General features: G+C 40.1%; 1 protein-coding gene across 1 annotated transcript in view; it reads right to left on the minus strand.

The window, feature by feature from the left end:
- Positions 1-8,541, minus strand: part of LOC128875967 (cadherin-99C) — a 120,940-nt gene that overhangs the window by 92,734 nt on the left and 19,665 nt on the right. The gene's annotated exons all lie outside the window — the stretch shown is intronic.

Raw genomic sequence — 8,541 nt, forward strand, 5'->3', positions numbered from 1 at the left:
TGCAAAAAAAACATTAACTCCGCATTAAACCGTGAAATTGCATAATGACGTTAAAAACTGTTGTAATTGCTATCTTGCGGTGAGGACAGCTTTCGTCTTTTCAACGCTCAGGTAGCGCTAACGCGCGACATGTGCGTGTAGGTACGTGACCGGTAGTGATTAACTGGCGAACCGCGGCTTTCACGATAAGAAGCGAATAAAAGTATTAATTAGCAGGTGCCTTTCACTCAGCTGTGTCAACCAGCCGGAATACGAAATGGCTTTCACCGATCTGCAACATTCAACCTTTTCCCCACACAGGTGAATTTTTATAAATTAGTGACTAAATGTTCATCGAAAGTGAACTCCGTTTCACTTTTGATCATTTTTATTTGGGACACCTACTAAGAAAATTAAGGATCACAAATTTCTATGATCACTGTTGATTCATGTTGCTTTGTATTTAAAACTATTTGTTGTTAAAGAAAAATAATTCTTGTATATCATTACAATAAGTTTAGAGAATTTATCTCAGAAATGAAATTGTTAATTTTGACCACGATTATTACTAGCATGTTCCCTGGTGTACGACGATCTTGATCGTCAATCTTTTGGCATCGCTGCATAATACCGAGCTATCCCGTTGGTTATCGCGATATCTAGAATCGCGCTATCAACCAGCCTCTACATAAAAGCATTGTACTCGGGTATAGGGAGGGACATTACCTTTCGAAACCATGCAAAGCATTCGCGATCGAACCGTACATTGTGCCTCTATACGGTGTGAAATATAGCTTGTCATAAATATTCGTGTATAACAGCTTGTAGTTTTATTATGTCTTCGAGAAATCTGACACATTCGCGTCGGTTGTTCGCTGGCAAAGACGTTGAAATATTATTGTGCTCAACCCCGAACAAATAAATAGTTTTTTTTTAGAGGTAGCTTGGAGATTCCTTTTCTTAATTTTTGATATTTTAGACAGTAACATGAATAAACATTTATCAATTTATATTTTATGCTATTGAACAAATATTTACTGATTAGAATCCACCTCTTATGAGGTGGATTAAATACTCCTTTGAACATGAAACCAAGCCACGTTTCTCGGTCCAAAAAGCACGTTGATTTCAAATAGAATAGCGAAAATACTCGTTAAATCAGATGTATGTAGGTAGATGCAGTATCTCTGAACGATTGTGGCTGGAAAAACCCGAATTACGTGTGGACGTGCGCTGTAATTGAATATCATGCTAGATCCAGAGATTTCGTTTTTATGAAATGCACGGAACCACTGGCGGTTACGTGAAATGCAATTTGCAATCTGCTGAAGCTAACCTTGCATGGGATCGGTACTAATTAAGAGCACCATCCAGAGCTTTTAATTAATATCCTACCTGTTGGGTGTTTCTAGCCTCGCGTAACAATTATACGAAACAGCGGTACAACTTTCTAATTGCGGCTTTTACTTCTCAAACTTTTGTAATTAAATAGCTAGTTCGATTCTATGAGAATAAATAATTTCGACGCGAATATACCAATACGCGGAGAACAATATTTTACGCTTCATTCTCACTCTTGAAATGCAGCTGTGCGTGCACTTTGTGTTCAGGGAAAGAAAACAGGAAGTGAAAGATGCAATTAAAAATCTTAAACGAGTAATTTTCACTTGAAGTAAGTTTATTTTGCGTCGCTCGTGCGAAGTGAGACTCTTTTAGAACTACTCGTTATCAACTCTAAATTCTAAGAGAATTCTCTTCGCTGATGAGATTAGATTTTCTTTACAGACTATTGGAAACTACATAATCAAACATTTATTGTGCTGTTCATATTTGTAACTTCGTTGAAATTCAAGAATTTTATTCAAATTTATTTTCTTTAACATTTGACTTTCAGAATTAATTTTTGTAGTTTCTCATTCAAAGCTTGTCGAGTATTAAGCACACATAGTTAACCTTATTGGGAACATATAGCCAAAGTTTCAAGAAAGTTCTTAAGAAGAGTGTTATTCAAATCAACAGCCCCCAATTCCGTGCGCCATTTTAGTCCCACATGCTACTCCGAAATTAAACGAGAGAGGGTCGTATCAATTGACCAATACAATTAATCCTTTTCCCCACTAATTGTCGCCAGAAAGAACAGGGACGAAAGCACCGTTAACAAGTGATGTTAAAAAGTAGTTAGATAAACACGGATCTCGAAGTGCTCGATACTTCGAAGGCGTGCGTGTCGTCTTCGGTAGCTTCCGATTAGACTCGTGCGCGAATCACGTGGCCCGATCGTACATCTTGTATCCACGCGAGAACCGTCTCCATTCCGCACACGTGTTAACACGTGCGTGTAGGACACGGGGCCCGATCGTCCGATGAGCTCGCCACCGTTGGGGCCCGTGGTCGCGTCACGCGCAATTAATTTCACACGAGATCCGCGACTAGCCGCATTTGCATGTCCGATTGGCCGTAACGCTGAATTAGAGATGGTATCTCGCCCGTGGCTGAGACCTATTACAATATTAAATGCTTCGCCGGGCTCCAATGCTCTGGCACCACCGGGATCGCCGCGAGAAAAATTCGCGTGCTTCAGATACTAGATTGCGCTTCCCCCAGTCACCGTAGGCGTACATCTCTGCCGTAGCGGACCTTTCGACGCGAGGCTGAACACCTTTCACGATAGCGGAACTCCTGCGGGATGTTTACATATATCTGACGTTTATACCGAGAGTTTTCTGGTCGGGAGAAAACCTATCGCCGGGGATCATCGCGCGAGGACGAGTCGGAACGGTCACTTCTGCTTGTACATAGGGGATATGTAATTATGCATAATATTTCCTTAGACGTGATTAATAAATTTATTATTTATTTGCTTGTAACGCGTGGGTAATTGTGTTGGGTCAGGTATTTTCTTCGGTTTTGCACCTGCAGGTCTATGTACGCTAGCTTCAGGCAATAGATTTTGATATTATTTTACTCGTAGTTATTTATAATTCACTTTTATGAATTATCTTGAATGATTAGAAAATAAATAAATAAGGTCGGAACGATAAAAGTAACCTAGTTGTTTGAGGATGAATTATATTCATGGTAAAGCAGTCGTCGATTAATAATTCTTGTTCCCCGCCGTCACATGGCGTGAATTACTACCGAGGTCGATAAATACTTTGTCGCACTATTTACATCCACGTACAAATGCTTTCAATTAGAAAGAGTAATTACTGACCATCTAAATGCACCTGGCACCGTGATTATTATTTAAACAGCATTCGGTGGAGGCGCATTTACGGGAATTTGCGTATCCACGTGATTGACAGGTAAATAGAATGTGTTTGATCGTATTCAGTATGTGGTTCCGTTACTAAATTGCTGTCAGGAAAACGTGCACTGTATATTCACGTGGAACGCGAGTCAGTTTCGCGCAATTAGAATTAAACAATAACGAATGCCTCTTTCATCTATTTCTCTGATAAAGTTCTGTCAATTCATGACTGACATTGAAGGGAACAAGAATTTTTATTCAGTTCGTTTAAACGTGTCGTTGCATCGACCAGAAACAGCTGTTTTATACAAATTATAAAATTATACAATTAAAAATGAATGAAACGTTAAAATTCTGAATCATCCAAGAATATATTTAAATACAAGTAACCCCGCGATATTATTCGATACTTACAATTCTCAGTGATATAACGTAATTATACGTAATAACGATCCATATCATTTCCCACTTTTATTTATTGCGAGCGAAACCGTTCCTCTTCGAACAGGTTAAAAGCTTCGCGATCTTCGGTCAAAGTTGCGCATCTATCAACTTTCTAACTTAATTCCGCGAAAGTATCGAGTCCCAGCTTGTTAAATACTCCACGTCCTTAATTAGCGTCGGCCAACGCAACTCGTTTAACCTCGACCATCTTTTTCTCGCGTGGTTAAAAATCTCGGTTATAAATTGCAACGAAATCAGTTATTCCTTCACCGTGATAGAGCGATAGGTAATGAAAGCTTGCGCATAAATCGAGCACGTTCGAAGCATCTTATTTAATCGCGAAACGGTTCGCGATTCCGTAAGCTAATTATTAGCCTGCAACAGACGCTTGAGCTGAACATACGTAAGAATTCTGATACTCCAGTTATTCAAGTTATTTATAGTGCCTGGACATGTTGTATCATATACAGCATATAATAATTAATGAATAAAATTAACATACAAGAACCTAACATACAAGAGATCTTAAACAGCTGGTCTGACTAAAATGTCTGACCCAGTACGACCCAAGTCATTTCTAGAACTGAACTTTCTTTCTCCCAATCGATCCATCCATAAATCCTCCGAATTATAAGAACAATTTAAAGAATCTTAAAGATTTTAATTTTAAACATCTTAAAGAATCCTCAAACTGACATGTTCAAAATATTAAATAAAATACTACCAAAGAAACATATTCCATTCCACTTCCAGGAAGCCCTTCCATCCTCATCCAAGAACCACATCCTCACTACTATTGGTAACGTCCGTATCGCGCAATTTGTTGAACAAATTTATTCCCTCATTTCCATAGTTACGAGAACCCAAGTAGTTCCTGTCCTGTCCTGAACGTACAACTCAATTCTAAATAAAGCCTGATTTACAGATCGCGTTCCTATCGAATTTATTAAACTAGAAATAAACAGCTTGACATTATCACAACGAGTTCCTGAAAAATACCAGGGATTCTTCGGAGATTATTCGAAAATTCGATGTCAGTCTACGTTCTCTTATCGTAAACGCAGTGGACGTGGCATGAGTTACCGCGCGTTCAAATAACTGAACAAAACGATTCATCATGGTCGCGCTTCGAGCCTCCTGTGCGAAATGCAAATCCATGGCCGATAAAAGTGCGCCAGTGCTGTAATTGCCACGTAAGCGGTGACGATGCAACAACGTTGCAGGTGGGAGATCGCGAGATTCCTGCATCGCGAAGCGGCTTCCTCGTTTAAATCGCGTCGACACAGTTGTCGCCTATTATAAATCCAGAGGAACCCCTTGTTCGCGGTTTATGCGATCGTATATCAGTCGCGCTTGCCTAATGTGCGAAACTCGTTCCTTGTTGCGATCACTTTTCCCCGAGAAGCTATCATCAATTCACGCTTCTATTACTCCTGGCCTGACGCTTAATCTGACTGATGCTTCGGATCCAAAACCAAATCGAATACACACTTCCAACCACTTCTCGCGGAATTTACATAAAGAAATATGTTTAAATCCACGAAGTTACCACCATGAATACTTTCGAGGCCTCCATCTCCGATAAAATAAGTTTCCTTCCCAATCACGATAATAATGTCTTTAATACACAGGAGGGAACCACAAAAGAACGAGAAGGAGAACAGATTGGTAGTCATGGGCGAGATCCAGCGATACGAATGCGCTGCTATTAAATCTATCCCTGAGGGAGGCATCTACAAAAGAAGAATCACACGACAGTTTATACATACTAGGTTTTAATGAAGGTCGCTGCAAGGATTTTTATGGGCCGAATAAAAGGATGGAGATCGAATGGAAGCAGATAACGAGTTGCAATGCGTGGCAGATGAGAAGGAAGAATCACGAAACGCGGACATCTGACGGACAGGAGCAGCCAAATCGAATGCATAGCCGGTGGCAGCTGAGTCATTGTAGCATAGCTCCACCAATTACTATCCCTGATTGGAGTCGAGTTTCAGAAACCTGTTTTCATTAAAGATAGGTGTCACTTCGATTAATCTACGGAATGGTAGAACCCATAATACCGGCTGGGGAGATAAATTAACCCGCGAACGGTGTCGTAACATTTTATGCGCACCAATGGCGTTGTACGCTACATAAAAATAAATGAATATTTTAATCGGAAACCGTAATATAAATAACAAAAGAGTCGGAATAAAATATTATCTCATTTGGGGATCAGGTAGTTAAAGTGATGTACGATATTATGTTACCGAGTTCGTTTGTTTTGCAGTTTAAGAAAATGAAAATGAAAGCATTACTTATAAAATATAACAGTTAAATAAATCGGATGCGTTCTCGCATCAATTTATTACAACCTCAACAGTTCTAAATACCGAAAGGAAGAAGACTCGTCTTTAACAAAAATCAAGAGTAAGAATGATCAGAATACGGACGTTATCTTCGAAGAGACAAGTCTGGATCCAAAGAGTAAGTCATCGTGGAACGCGCTTATTGTTCCTCGCGCATAAACAACGCTATCCTCGGACACCCTCGCGCCAATCGTGTAATCTCGCTGCTATCCGTCCTGCCCCGCGCCATGGCACAATAGCACACATCCGCGTGGTCCTCGAACGTAGAAATAATGGCATTGTCCATGCGCGAGAACTATAATAGCGACCTTCGTGCGATGCGCGAGCATGCAAATGGCTAGTCGGCGTAATCGGTGTGCGACACCCACGCGAACCGAACCGAAGAACAGGAAGAAGGCCCCGACGAAGATCACCGCGAGGTTTCCGTCCGGCAGGACGATACAATCAAATTTACAATTCGCCGTTGGGAAAGTAATCGCCGTCGTGAATTAGCCTCGTCGTTCACGGACAATTTACGAAACTTTCGTCTGCATTAATCTAGATTCATCCTATTTGTCGAACATTCATTCGTCGAGATATCAAAGGAGTCGCGATAGAGGACAGTGTGGATGGTAGGCTGGTACTCGGATGTAAGCGAGTTGCTTCGAGATTAGCATGTGTTCAGATTTTATCACAAATTTCTTTGAAAAGAACTACTTGGTGCGGGGAGTGAACAAGTTATGCTGGAGGAAGTTATGCTGTAGGATTACTTCTCCGGTAACCGAACTTCAAAGCGGCGCAGCAACCTATCTACTGATTTATCTATTTCCGTGGTACTTTTATTCTTTGTTCAGAATGAAATTCACCCAATTCTATTCCAGAATTATCAATTTTTCGAACCAATTTATGCGAACGGACTTGCCTTTTACGTCATCCATCGGACGATTATTCCTGTCTGCGACGTCGTCGACGCCACGGGGCAATGTGTCGAATTAACGTATACGTCGTACGAGTACCCGTGCGAACGTCGGAGCATTCTCATAACCGAGTTCAATTGCCAGCAGGGATACCCAATTAACTCCCAGCCCTGTTTCACACTGAAGCGGGTTTTTTTTTAAGCGAGGATGCGTTATATAAATCACGTTTGTGAGATCGACCGGGCGGCTCCGCGGCTTGATTACAAGTGGGTCCTCGTGTTGAGATAATTAAAACGCTGATCGTAAACGCACGCATACACCTTGAATACCGTGCCGTTCGACTTTTTTAAATGCATCCGTTAAATTTCTCTGAAGTCTGAGATATCTCCCCACCCCAACATCAAGGTCCATTTTACGCGGAGCAAAAATAATCTTAATTCGTTATTCAAGGGCTTCGATTACGAGTTTATTTGAACAAGAAGGATACTTAATTTAATCGAGGAACGATTTATCTTCAGCTTCGAATGAGTTTTCATCCCGATCTGTATTTTTATTCGATGACCATTTCAAACCTTAAAGTAACTTTCGTTCTGTTCCTTTCTCGTCGAATAAATGTAGCTGGAGTCAATCAAAAAAGTAAATGAAATAAAAAAATAAATGCGAGCGTGTGTTGCACGTGCACCGTTGCATTCCAATTAATTTTCATTCTTATTTGGGAAAAAGTTGAATCCTGCACCAGTTTCTAGAATCACCCTATATACGCACCGTGCTATGGTGTTTGTAAATTCGATTCTCTTCTTAATTAACACGGACCTCTTTAATAGCCTGCAACCATTTCACATCGTAGTGGCTAATATCGATTAATAATGATAATTGTATCCTAACGACAAAGCAGCCAATACGTACGAAGCTGTACGATTAAACGCACCAAAACTACATTCTGTCGAGCTCGAACTACATATTTCTATGAATTGCAATTTCCTGCGACTGGAAGGTTTATCGATCGCAACTACTATGACGCACGATTTCTCGAACACGATCGATCTTCGATATTTCCAAGGAATTTTACAGGTGTGGATTCGATCATCGAATAATAAATTTGTATGGAATTGGAACGACTTCGGGGACATAATCTCGCTGACTCATTCAACATGGATAACATATCCAAAAAAATATAATTAAAATCCCAATGGAATTTAGTTCAACTTGAGTACTACGAAATTCATAAACTCTTTCAGAATTTCAAATATTTCAAGTAACAATTGCTGTTATCTCTGAACAAAAATATCTTCTTTTATATTTTACTGCTCAATGACATATTTCAAGAGGTACGACATCAATTCCAGTCAATTGGATAATCTTTGTTGCGAGAAGAACTTAATTACGTTAACGAGTCTGTTACATCATGGTAATAGGACATAAAATTCCAATCCGTTTAGCACATCCAGAACGATAGAATTAGATATCCTATGATACACGTCACGAGTGTTGGAACTTTGGTCTCTAATACAAAGACATTCTTGATAAAATTATCTAGCCTTAGTCATAGGATTTCCTTGGTTATACTTGTAGTGTCCGCGCCTCCCATACCCAACAATAAGGAGTCAAATAAGAACACGAA

This window comes from Hylaeus volcanicus, chromosome 4 (assembly GCF_026283585.1).
Source record: "Hylaeus volcanicus isolate JK05 chromosome 4, UHH_iyHylVolc1.0_haploid, whole genome shotgun sequence".
Taxonomy (NCBI): domain Eukaryota; kingdom Metazoa; phylum Arthropoda; class Insecta; order Hymenoptera; family Colletidae; genus Hylaeus; species Hylaeus volcanicus.